Consider the following 761-nt stretch of genomic DNA (forward strand, 5'->3'; position numbering starts at 1 on the left):
AAATCTAAATTATGAAACATATGATTTCGATGTCGAAAATCAACAACTTGGATTTTGCTGCCCTAAATCTCTCTGAAGATAGTTACCTGCAATGGGCACTTGATGCTAAGATCATCCTAAAATCCAAGGGACTCGGTGAATGTATCACCGAGGGCAATAATGCAAGTGAGAAAGATAGATACAATGCGATATTAATTATACGCCATCATCTTATTGAGAGTCTCAAAGATCAGTATTTGACTATCGAGAATCCGCTAGACCTTTGGACAGAGTTAAAAACGAGATATGATCACCAGAGAACGGTGTTATTACCAAAGGCTATGTATGATTGGAGGAATCTCAGAATCCAGGACTTCAAGTCTGTGGACTAGAATAACTCGGTTATGAAGTCTCTAAAGTATCATTCCGGGTATAGCCAGTCTCATAGAGGACTACGACCAGGCTAACATTCTGTTGCCTAAGGGTACGCATCTAGAGATATCTGATGCATTGTATTCACCCAGCTCTAAGAGAAGCCTATTGAGCTATAAAGACATTCGAATGAATGGCTTTCATATTGAGACTAAGGGCGAAAGAAACAAAGAGTTCCTTCAGATCATAGAGATCGGCCAAGGCTATAAGAAAGTCCTAGAGTCTATACATGCGCTCTCTACTGGCCTTTTACTATACTAAGGTCGGAATGATAGAGACCAATGCTGGTGAGTTCACGTCCCAAGCATTTAATGATTACTTTATGTCCATGAAGGTAAGTGTGGAACACT

This window comes from Brassica oleracea, chromosome C3, assembly GCF_000695525.1.
Source record: "Brassica oleracea var. oleracea cultivar TO1000 chromosome C3, BOL, whole genome shotgun sequence".
In the NCBI taxonomy this organism is placed as follows: Eukaryota; Viridiplantae; Streptophyta; class Magnoliopsida; order Brassicales; family Brassicaceae; genus Brassica; species Brassica oleracea.